The sequence below is a fragment of the Perca flavescens genome, chromosome 12 (assembly GCF_004354835.1).
Source record: "Perca flavescens isolate YP-PL-M2 chromosome 12, PFLA_1.0, whole genome shotgun sequence".
Lineage (NCBI taxonomy): Eukaryota > Metazoa > Chordata > Actinopteri > Perciformes > Percidae > Perca > Perca flavescens.
Genome location: NC_041342.1, coordinates 18,552,278 through 18,565,018, shown reverse-complemented (window position 1 = coordinate 18,565,018; position 12,741 = coordinate 18,552,278).

Here is a 12,741-nt window from a genome sequence, read left to right as displayed (position 1 = left end):
CTGCTAGAAAGGGCAGTGTTTATGTGAAGTCACAGTTAAAACAGTTATTCAGGTTTTATGAAAGCTTTTGTTAAAAAGAAGAGGCGGAAAGTTTAAAACGCCATTATAGGGCTGTGAAATTAATCAGATTTTGATTGCGATTTCGACTCCTAACAATCACAAAAACAATGTACTCAAGAAAAACGATAATTTTGCACATTCAATTTTGCAAATAGTCTTATTTTGTCTTGTGTTCTGAAGGGGAATTCAAAAAGTTCAATGGGAAAACTATTGAAATTTGACTGTTTAAGGTGTTTTTACTGGTGATTTGTTAAGGCTAACTGTTTCACTGTTGAAGTTATTTATATATAAATGCAACATTTTGTGTGCAAGAAAATGTAACAGTGGATTCACTGAGAAGCAGGGCGAGTGTTTCTTGAATGTCAAAATAAGTTTTAAAATCCACTACTTTCTTATGTAATATTCTCTGCATACAAAAAGTATGTGCAATTCTATGGGTAGTAGTTCAAGGTATATCACGGTTTGAAAAAAGTTACGGTTTCAAAACCACTAAAATTTTCTGTCATACCGTTCCTGCGGTATGAGCTGTTTTTTATGAGTCATTAAGGAAAGAAAGTGTAGTTTAGAAATCCTTTTCCCTGCCAGTGTGCTTAAAAATAAAATACATTGTGTTCAATGGAAAAAAAGACATTACCCAGACATTTAAAAATAATACATTTTAAAGCTGTAATACTGCAATTCTGTGATTTTTGCTGAAAGTTATCATACCATCAGAATCTTATAGGCCCATGCCTATGCAATATATTATTACAAAACTTTCCATAGATATTATCAAATACTGAAAAGACCAAAAACATTAAAGAAGTGTATGTTCACATCAAAAAGCATCAATGCATGTATCAAATACATGGCTTACACACTGTTGCTCATATGCTTGGCATATCAGATTGAGCATTCAAGGCCTACAGTATTCTGCTCACAGGTTAAAGCTATTTACATACAACACAGCTTAAAATGTCCAATGTGTAGGAATTTCTCCCATCTAGCGTTAAGATCATACATATATATATATATATATATATATACAGTGGGGGAAATAAGTATTTGACCCCTTGCTGATTTTGCAGGTTTGCCCACTTACAAAGAATGCAAAAATCTACAATTTTAATCATATGTACATTCTAACAGTGAAAGGTCAGAATCCCAAAGAAAATTCCAGAAAATCACATCATATGAATTTATTAAAATTGATAACCATCTGATGAGGAAAAACAAGTATTTGACCCCCTGGACAAACAGCATGTTAATATTTTGTAGAAAAGCCATTATTGGCCAGCACAGATGTCAAACGTTTTTTATAGTTGGTGACAAGGTTTGTGCACATTTCAGCAGGGATGTTGGCCCACTCCTCCCTGCAGACAGCCTCCAAATCATTCATGTTCCGAGGTTGTCGCCTGGCAACTCGAATTTTAAGCTCCCTCCAAAGATTTTCAATCGGATTCAGGTCTGGAGACTGGCTAGGCCACTCCAGAACCTTGATGTGCTTCTTCTTCAGCCACTCTTTTGTTGCTTTGGCGGTGTGCTTAGGGTCGTTGTCGTGCTGAAACACCCATCCTCGACCCATCTTCAGCTCTCTCACTGAGGGAAGGAGATGTCGGTCCAGAATTCCACGATACATGGCCCCGTCCATCCTCCCCTCAATACGATGGAGTTGTCCCGTCCCTTGGCTGAAAAGCACCCCAAAGCATGATGTTGCCACCACCATGCTTGACGGTGGGGATGGTGTTCTTTGGGTTGTACTCGGTGTTCTTTGCCCTCCAAACACGACGAGTTGAGTTGAGGCCAAAAAGTTCTATTTTGGTCTCATCTGACCACATCACCTTCTTCCAGGCCTCTTCTGAGTCGTCCAGGTGGTGAATGGCGAACTTCATGCGGGCCTGTACATGTTTCTTCTTGAGCATGGGGACCTTTGCGTGCGCTGCAGGATTTCAATCCATGACGGCGTAGTGTGTTACCAACCGTTTCTTTTGTAACTGTGGTCCCAGCTGCCTTCAGTTGATTCATCAGTTCCCCCCTTGTGGTTTTGGGATGATTCCTCACCGTTCGCATGATCAGGGACACCCCACGAGGCAAGATCTTGTGTGGAGGCCCAGACCGAGGGAGGTTGGCGGTGGTGTGGTGCTTCTTCCATTTCCTGATAACTGCACCGACAGTTGATCTTTTCTCTCAAGTTGCTTTCCGATTCTCTTGTAGCCCATCCCAGCCTTGTGCAGATCAACAATCTTGTCCCTGATGTCCGTAAAAAGCTCTTTGGTCTTGCCCATGGTGGTGATGTTGGATGCTGGTTGTTTGGGTGTTGACAGGTGTCTTTTATACAGGTAACGAGGTGAGGCAGGTGTATTTGATGTAGATAATTGGTTCGGATTGGGGCTGTGTCTTAAAGAAAGACTAACTAGCTTGTAGGAGCCAGAATACTTGCTGTTTGTCCAGGGGGTCAAATACTTGTTTTTCCTCATCAGATGGTTATCAATTTTAATAAATTCATATGATGTGATTTTCTGGAATTTTCTTTGGGATTCTGTCTTTCACTGTTAGAATGTACATATGATTAAAATTGTAGATTTTTGCATTCTTTGTAAGTGGGCAAACCTGCAAAATCAGCAAGGGGTCAAATACTTATTTCCCCCACTGTATATATATATATATATATATATATATATATATATACATACATACATACACACACATATATATATATATATACATATATATATATATATATATATATATATATATATATATACATATATATATATATATATATATATATACATATATATATATATATATATATATATACATATATATACACATATATATATATATATACATATATATATATATATATATACACATATACATATATATATATATATACACATATATATATATATATATATATATATATATATATATATATATATATATAAAAAATAAATTTGCTCGCACCACGCAGTTCAAAGTACATATTACAGCTATGGTAGCCTTCACGCTTCAAAAAGCCGGGCTCTTGCTCTTTGCAATATCCTTTTCTGGGTGAAGAAGAAGACTCTTGAGAAATTTGGATTTTGAATACGTGTGGTCCTCCATATTTCCTTCTTCAAACTTGCCGGGCTCGAGAAGCTACGATACCCATTGGCAGCACCTGTGAGTTTAGCACGTGACAGCGAAAACACAAAAGGCGGAGCAGTATGTCCTGTATGTCCCTTACCGGCTAACATATTTCATGAATATGTGGCGCGTCTACCCCAGTTCATGCGAATACAAATGTAAAATTTCAAGCCAAAAGGAATACTTGGAAAAAGGTTCATGAGGTTTGTGAACGGGCAACACAGATTTTGATAATGAACAATTAAACATGTTACACACTGGACCTTTAAAGACAAAAAGCAAAGGAGGAAACTAGGGATGCACTGAATATTCGGCCACCGAAAATTTTCGCCCGAAAATGGCCCAAAAGGGCATTCGGACGAAATACTTTTATCACAGAAACAATACGGCCGAAATGTTGTGATGACGCAAACAGAAATCGCGACCTGCACGTGTCAGTACGCGATCCGTTCCACCTGCAAAGCGTCTCCTAAGCAAAGAGGTTGAGACGGACCACGGAGTGAAAACAATAAAAAGTACGCTCTTAGAGTCTGTCAGCACACGTTTCAGTGAGATCCTCTGCACTTCATCGCGACTGTACTGGAATCACGATGTTTTAGTTTAGAATTGATATCACAATTCTCTGCCACGATTTTTTTCTCACGATGTTTATTGTACACATGAACCATGACAAAACAGATTTTTAGCACCTATAGCACATTGTGCATCACCACAAGCCTGTAAACATAGAGGCTTCAATGAATAAAGAAAATAAAGTAAATACTGGCCGTTTAAAGTGATGGTTCGGAGTAATTTATCCTAGGGTCCTTTGCACCATGACGTCGAGCCAAACACCCCCCAAAAGCCTTTTTCACCTGGGTCTAACATTGGGCGAGTTAGCGTAGAGCTTAGCTTAATCCAGGGGCTAATGGACCCACGTTTGTATCTCGTAAATGACCCCACTAATAATGCCCGAAATGATACCAAAGGTCTACACTAGTACATATAGGTTATGCACTCATAAAACGATGGATTGGAAAGTTTGTAAGTACACCAGAAGTTTATGTAAATAACACTTGCCTGCTGGCTTCTGCTCTCTGCTGTTGTTGTTGCTGCTGTGAGACGAGTGCTTAGGGACGTCTACAAAGTACAACACCGAAAAGAGATGCAACAAAAATATTTTTTAATTTAAGTGCTGTAATATAACTAGCAGGAGACAAGTAATAATTGAGGTAAGTTTGGAGACATTACCTTATTTAATCATTAAATTAATACATATTTTTGTTGTATCTCTTTTCGGTGTAGTAATTTGTAGACAGCCCTAAGCACTCGTCTAACTGCAGGTAGCAGCAGCAGCAGCAACAGATAGCAGAAGAGAGCAGGCAAGTGTTTATAAACTTCTGGTGTACTTACAAACTTTTCAATCCATCGTTTTATGAGTGCATAACCTATATGTACTAGTGTAGACCTTTGGTATCATTTCGGGCATTATTAGTGGGGTCATTTACGAGATACAAACGTGGGTCCATTAGCCCCTGCGCTAAGCTATTCAGCTGCTAACGCGACTCTACCCTAACTCGCCCAATGTTAGACCCAGGTGAAAAAAGCTTCTGGGGGGGTGTTTGGCTCGAGGTCATGGTGCAAAGGACCCTAGGGTAAATTACTCCAAACCATCACTTTAAGTACAGTAGGCTACCAAAAATAGTGACCTAACATATTGAACTAAATATGGCCCTGATACTGGCTCTATCTGAACTCCTTGAACATGTCTTTACATAATTAAAACATCTCAACATGCTGTAGCTACAGCTTCAGTTTCTAGAGAAATGGAGTTAGCAAATTGGCAATTATGTACACTATCAAAAACAGAATGATTTCTTAGCACACTCTTTAACTGCTTGACTTTTATAGAATCAACATTCAACTGGCCATTCAAGTAGGTTACCAAAAATAGAAGTTTAACGCACTGCACTGAATATGGCCGTGAACATGGCTCTAAATAGGCTAATTGAAAAGTCTTTCGGACCTCTTGCCTTGTACGGCTTGTTGCACTTTGTGGTGACGTTTGAGGTGCTGGTAAAGTCTTGTACTGTTACTTTGCAGTGCTGCAGCGAGGGCAAAGCATACCTCGCAAATCACATCGGACTCGACTCAACGTCGTCTTGCTTGAATCCAAAATACTTCCACACCACCAAATGCAAGCCTTTTTTCGGAACGACTTCGGTTTGAGACTGAGTGGTTGGCTGATTCTCGTCACGAGTATCTGGGTTTTCATCAACATCCATTTGGTTTATTTCCGAACTTCCACGCTCGCTCGACGAGTGAAACACGTGACTAAAAGGCGCTTTGTCATTGGCTGAGGGTGAAGACCTGAACTGTGTGAGAGATATTTTTTTATTTTTTTATAAATCGAAGTAATTTAAAAATTAAAATCGTTAACAGGGTGAATCGAGATCGCGATTTTATAACAATTTATCGTGCAGGCCTACTGTATACACATACTCATTTACAGGTCACACATTCAACAGGTGGCTGAACCACCAATAAATGCAAGAATTGAGAAATGTAACAGTTAAAACGCAAGAGCAATATAGTCCAGGCTGCACAGCAAATAATATAACCTCCATAACATCCATTAACAAAAACGCAGCCAACGATTAAATACACAGCCACAGAGCGAGCAGAGGCCATCAGCTGACAGCTGGCAGGGTTTTGTCCTGCATAGAGAAATCACCACCGCCAAAACGTCAGATTTTCAGCAGCCAGCCTCCCTCTTCTCCACAGCTGATATATTTTTATATATATTTGATATATTTTCTTATCAGCTGGCGCTGATAAGACCACTAAACTGCATCGTTTTGAATGGAACTGAACGCTCCGCTGTGAAGCTGCTAACGGGATCTCCATTTGCAGAGTTCAGGCTGTACCGGACTCTCCCGGTGATCATACTGCTCTGGGTGACAGGCTGCGCAGCGATGGGCGCACAGCTCCGCCGGAGGTCCGACTGCTGTCTGTCCGCGCGGTCGTCTGACGGCATCAGTATTAAATTGACAGTTTCATGACCAGTTAAAAACGTTTGGTATTCGCGTTAAATAGTTGTCCAATTTGGTGTTTTGGTACACATGAAAACCCTGAACAAGCGGCAGTCTTTCTGTTATGCCCTATTTGCGTAATGTCACTTTTTATCATGAAGTTAAACTCTGCAATTTATCCACGGTTCACATGTATGCATTAACTGTGATTGACTGTTGGCTGTAGGCTCAACATTACTGATAATTTTTTGATCAATATAATGTAGAAAACATTACACTTCATAACGTTTTGTATCCATAACATGATTGTATTATTGTACAAATTAGCAGTAAAAGCAGTAGCCTACATTTTTCAACTTGGGAGCAAAACATGCTCCTTGGGGGGAAAAAAAGTGACCAAAAAGCCCTGTTCATAGGCCTACTGATTAAACAGACTTTGGGGTCAAGTGTAGTCTATCGTGCCCATGTCCCAGATGTGGAAGCATCCTTACTGGAATACTGAATATAATGATATTCCATTATATTTTGTATTTTGAATTGTTACCTGCCACCAGAATTTTGCGATTTCCTTGCCATAAATATAGCCGTTTTTACAATAAATTGATGCCTTAAAGCTGCTGTAGGTAAGATTGTGAAGATCCAGGACCAACAAACTTGAACATCGACAACTTCTCAGTCCCTCCCCCCTTTCTGCTGAAGTCCAAACGGTCTCCTAAGCCCCTCCCACACAAGGGAGTGTGACAGAACTGTCGGCATGTCAGACAACATTTTCAATAACTAAACACCAACACAATGTTAACTTTACTCACCAACAGTAAAACGATGCTAACTAGCAAGCTAGCGTTAGCCATTTTAGCATCATATCAAACTGACCACTGTGCAAACGTGCAAACGCCGTTCTACGGAAAGCCGTTCCACTCCCTATCCAGCCCCATTGTACCGAATTTGGTTGCAGTTCCACCAGAGTTCCACTGGGGGTGATCGCGGTCCAGTGCAAAATGAATGGGACTCTATGGAGCTAGACGGCTAAATGTGTCTCTTTCACCCAATTGTCTCAGAATCTCAGATTTGATTGTAGTTTTTGCAAGTTCAACATGGATTATAGGTCGAAAGTTGAATGAACAGGTACTTATGTCCTTTTGATTTCTTACAGGGGGGGCGTTGTTGCCCATAACACGCTAGCATTCTGCTAATGAATGCTGATTGGTCAGTGAAGGTCTGATCCAGCTTGACAGCATCCGAAGCAAAGCCTGAATGTCAGAGTGAATATTTCGGCATGGTCTTTAAAACATCAGCAAACCTCTTTCTAGCATGTGTATTGTCAGGGAGAGCCTTACCTGTCAGCTGTGTTGTCAATGTCTCAAGAGAAAAAAGGAAGCGTCTCAGAGCTTGCCATAAAGCACTATCTCCGGCCGTATATGTGTATGACGTCATTGACATTTTAAAAGGCTTTTTAGAACAAAAAAACGACTTTAAAAAAATCTAACACCCAGCAGTGTGTATTTTCTTTGCCTCCCCTTTCGAATGCAACATTCAAATTACTAGACAAAAAATGATATCCTGAGAAAAGTGGGTTTTGAGGGGTATAGCTCCATAGAGTCCCATTCATTCTGCACTGGCCTGTGAGCGCCCCCTATATGGAACTCTGGTGGAACTGCAACCAGTTCAGAAGCCGGAAGTAACGAGGGAGTGGAACTTCTTCTTATATTAGAAATTCTTTGCTATCATGCTCACCAACCTAGCTTTGTAGACTTTTGACTACTAATAACCAAGTGAAAGATAAATCGATGGAGTTGTCCCGTCCCCTTGGCTGAAAAGCACCCCCAAAGCATGATGTTGCCACCACCATGCTTGACGGTGGGGATGGTGTTCTTTGGGTTGTACTCGGTGTTCTTTGCCCTCCAAACACGACGAGTTGAGTTGAGGCCAAAAAGTTCTATTTTGGTCTCATCTGACCACATCACCTTCTTCCAGGCCTCTTCTGAGTCGTCCAGGTGGTGAATGGCGAACTTCATGCGGGCCTGTACATGTTTCTTCTTGAGCAGGGGGACCTTGCGTGCGCTGCAGGATTTCAATCCATGACGGCGTAGTGTGTTACCAACCGTTTCTTTTTGTAACTGTGGTCCCAGCTGCCTTCAGTTGATTCATCAGTTCCCCCTTGTGGTTTTGGGATGATTCCTCACCGTTCGCATGATCAGGGACACCCCACGAGGCAAGATCTTGTGTGGAGGCCCAGACCGAGGGAGGTTGGCGGTGGTGTGGTGCTTCTTCCATTTCCTGATAACTGCACCGACAGTTGATCTTTTCTCTCAAGTTGCTTTCCGATTCTCTTGTAGCCCATCCCAGCCTTGTGCAGATCAACAATCTTGTCCCTGATGTCCGTAGAAAGCTCTTTGGTCTTGCCCATGGTGGTGATGTTGGATGCTGGTTGTTTGGGTGTTGACAGGTGTCTTTTATACAGGTAACGAGGTGAGGCAAGTGTATTTGATGTAGATAATTGGTTCGGATTGGGGCTGTGTCTTAAAGAAAGACTAACTGGCTTGTAGGAGCCAGAATACTTACTGTTTGTCCAGGGGGTCAAATACTTGTTTTTCCTCATCAGATGGTTATCAATTTTAATAAATTCATATGATGTGATTTTCTGGAATTTTCTTTGGGATTCTGTCTTTCACTGTTAGAATGTACATATGATTACAATTGTAGATTTTTGCATTCTTTGTAAGTGGGCAAACCTGCAAAATCAGCAAGGGGTCAAATACTTATTTCCCCCACTGTAATTATGTTACCTGTCGAGAAGAAATGTGGCTACATCTACATCGTTCTTCAGATCTTTAAAATCCCGGAGCTCACGCCACCTCTGAAAAGCCACTCAAATATATACCCGAGTTTTGGGAAATCTTTCTGCAGCTCGTGCATGGGGTAGGGGGAGGGGAGAACGCTATATATGCGTGTGCATGTCTGAGCAGTGATTGACAGGCAGATAGACACCCCTTGTGGCCCTGATTGGAGAAAATCAACCGGGAGCGGTGGAATTTTGCCAATCGCACTACAGGCTGTAGGTGGGGCCAGAGGAGCTGGAATTTTTTTATATTACATAATGTCCCAATGTTCCATGTAGTTCTACTGGAACATAGGGTCAGTTTCAGCAAATATGACAGAAAGTTAGCTGTATAAGACTTACCTACGGCATCTTTACAATGTATCAGAATGCAGAAATTGAAGTCTTTCACGCTTTAAGGGGGTTCTATAATTTTAGACTATAAATTAGCTTTTCACTGCATGAGAAAATGGCGGTATTGCATGAGAGCATGTGAAAAGTGGCAATTGCATTTATTGTTGAAAATGTACAGTTTTTTGTTTCAAATCACACACTGAGTGACAAACAGACATATAAACAGACATTTTAACGTCATCTGACTCACATTATTTGACGACGAAGTCCATTTTCCTTTCTGTCATAGAAATGAAGTATCCATGCCATATATTGCCGTTCATTTCGGTTGTTGCCAGAAATCCCCATCTCATTTCTCCATCGCTGCTAGCTAACGTTAACCAAAAACACATAGAAACAATATGTTAACGTAGCTAAGTTTAGCTAGTTAGCTAGCGATAGCTGATACATCATTAGCCATAGACATGTAGCATATATGCTCATTAAGTCGGTAACGTTACACTGGAAAACAAGCTAGCCAACGCAAACAACTGTCGGTTGTTTTGAGTGATTAACTTTATGTTTGATTTTTAAGGCATGAGTAAGTTACTGTCTTCACAATTTACTTTATTATACTTTATTTTTCTAGAGACCTTTCCGTTCCGTTGACAGTTCATATTTTGCTCAGTGGTATGACCGCATTTTATTGTTTGTTTCTAGCTAGCTAATGTTAGTTAGCTAACGTAAAATAACAAAGAATGTCAACCTTACCTATTCAGTAGACTTCGTTACCATCTTTCGACACATAACACGACTGGATTACATTTACCAGCCGTTACGTGATGGGGGCGCTGTTTCATGAGCTAGCTACACCATAGATATAATATAAATATAATATTTTCGGATTCGGACCTTTTCATGGAATTCCTTGTGCTCGGCGGGTCGGCCCATAGACAGTGAAGGGTCGGTCCTATAATAATAATACCGGTAGTCTACATCCATGGCAGCAACCGCTTACGTAGATCCTTGTTAACTTCCTCTCACCATTTTTACTCCATTACATTTATTTTATATAACTTAAAACTAGTTTGTACGTACTTCAGATGAATAATACAAAATATAATCAACAAACAAATGTTGATGTAATATATATATATATATATATATATATATATATATATAGATAGATAGATAGATAGATAGATAGATAGATAGATAGCGATAGATAGATAGATAGATAGATAGATAGATAGATAGATAGATAGATAGATATGTTATATATTATATAGATTCAAATAATTGATCCTCAGGGGGACATTCATAAGCTAACCAATGTATAAAATAATTAAATTTAGGCACACTTTTATCAGCTGCCACAAGTATCATGCAATTTTCATGTCAATGACAAATCTGGAGAGTAATAAGTGATGGAGGTGCTGACATATTTACATTAAACATCAATTAACATATTGTTTGTTTTACATTTTAATAATTTTCAAATTTTCAAAATTAACTTATGAATGCTGTACAAAACAAAAATAACCAAACAAATCATTTTGAAAAGAACAGAGTCAACTCAACCTCATCAAGTCAAAGCAATCATATACAGTAGGTCAAGTTCTACCAAACAGTGCAACAGGCTCTCTGGTTCGCCTTACATTTACCTAACAAGGCAATTATGAAGTATGTACAAATGCATAGAGATTGTATTCAAGCAATATATTTTATCACAAGAAGATGCATAGAGTATCCAGCATATAGCACAGGTCAATGTCACCAAAAGATATTTCATGCTTCCAGACAGAGCAAATGCAAGTATGCTTGAACACCATTTAGAAAAGTAGGAAGCAAAGTATGACTTCCCTTTAATCACATAGAAAAATAGTTTGACTTTCCTTACCAATGTTTAAAATAAATTGTTGGCTTTTGAAGATACACCGATTGTAACACATGGGGGCAGAGTCAGATGTGACACTGAAACACACAAATCTGTTGTTCTACAGTTTTTTTTGACCATCTGATCAGACAAAACATCCCTTTGTGTAACTTTGTAGAAACAAAAATCATGAGATGCATTCCTTTTACGGAAGCCGAGAACAGCCGTTTATCAATTATTTTATAATATTGCATTATCTCACAATCACAAGTTCTTTTATTGTATTATGTCAGGATAATTGAGATGTTGTCCATGATAACCTGATTTGAGCTATGACTAATGATCATTTTCATTATCAATTACTCTGCTAATTACTTTCTTGATTAATCAATGAACTATTTAGCGTATAAAATGTCAAAAGAAGTGAAAAAATGCCCATCACCATTTCTCAGAGGCCAAAGTAACATCTTGAAATAGCTTGTTTTGTGCGACCAAAAGTCCAAAACCCAAAGATATCTTATTTTTTTTAAAACAGAGAGGCTGAAACCAGATATTTGGCATTTTTGCTCGGAAGTATTAAAAACTAGCTACTAACAAATGAATCAAGGATAACTATTTTTGCTATCTTGAGAAAATTTAAATAGTTTTCTGGAGATATCTCGATAAAAGAACCGTTTGTTTTTCTCATACTACAGTTGTATAACACAACATTCCTGCAATTCCTCCTACCTTCACGAGGGTTATAATGTTCGGTTTTATTGAAACTGTTTCAGAGAGGTGTGATCATTCTGGAGGATGTAATTTGTGATGCTGGTGAACTGAATTGTGGTCACGCCATTTATATCAATGAGGGTAGGCAACGTAAGAGAATCAGAGTCAGTATAATGCAATACAATTCAACAGCTTCACAAACTGCATCCTCCAAAATTATCATAAGGTTGAATCAACACCACTCTTAAACAGTTTCAATAAAAACTAAACATTATAACCTTCATGAAGGTAGCATTTTGTAATTGTTGTATTATACTGCATTTTTTAGCTAAGTGTCCCTAATAAACCAGCAACTCAGTGTAATTATAAGGTTATCACAATAAATCAAACCAGAGATAACAATAAAAGTAATTTAATTGATAATTATTATGTTTTAGGAACCTTGCTGTGCTGTTTGTTCAATAACATCTATGTATGTACTGTATGTTGTATGTCTGTATGTTTGTAATGGTAATGGCAACAGCATGGGGATTGGCCCAAGCTAAATTTTCCACATTGTGGAACAATAAAGTTGATCTTATCTTATCTAATTCTGTGTAATTTTAAGGTTATCGCAATAAAATAAACCAGAGGTAACAAGAAAAGTAATTTAATTGATAAAATGAAATTATTGCAACCTCGACTGTTCTTGGCTTCTGTACATTTTGCGTGACCAATGCAAAATCAAAAACACATGCTGCATGAGCACACCGTTGCAATAATCTTGTCTAATGTAATAGGGAAAATAATATGAAAAAACAGAGAAACAAAGAAGGATAGTG